This window comes from Coenobita brevimanus, chromosome 44 (assembly GCF_032717465.1).
Source record: "Coenobita brevimanus isolate Jiangsu-jjx chromosome 44, ASM3271746v2, whole genome shotgun sequence".
NCBI classification, from domain to species: domain Eukaryota; kingdom Metazoa; phylum Arthropoda; class Malacostraca; order Decapoda; family Coenobitidae; genus Coenobita; species Coenobita brevimanus.
Genome location: NC_136997.1, coordinates 8,141,829 through 8,142,379, shown reverse-complemented (window position 1 = coordinate 8,142,379; position 551 = coordinate 8,141,829).

Below are 551 nucleotides of genomic sequence, written 5' to 3'. Positions count from 1 at the left end.
TGGCTCAACATTATGAGGTCATACGGCTAACCAGGTTCGAGTTAATACAGCTGCAGCAGCCAAGGAAAATTCTGAATAAGATCTTCCAGGTTTTGAGGTCTGTACCAACTGTTGCCAAGAGGCTCTGCACAGTCAGACACCTCCACTGTGCCCGTGGCAACAACATCCTCAGCCAGCCTCCACATAGCCTCAGGATCCAGCAGTACAGCCTTCAGGACCCCAACCCCAAACACCTCAGGACTCTCTGTATCAGATGGGACACCAGAGCCACCAGAAATCATCTTTGCCAACAGTGGGATGATGAAAAATACTTAATTCAATCTGAAGTATACAAGAAGAATGATAGTGTGAGCACTCTGTATCTATTTATACAGGTAAAAGGCTCAGTGCATGAGTTTCCTATCCTTCTCACCCCAGCCTGGCCTGAAATTACCATCTTCCCATCATAACTGCTGAGTTATGAAAACAGTCAAGTAATATTGTACTAGTCATGAAATAGTGCTATGTCAAGGGTGTCAAATTATGAGCCAGGTTAGTTTAAAAGGGGTATA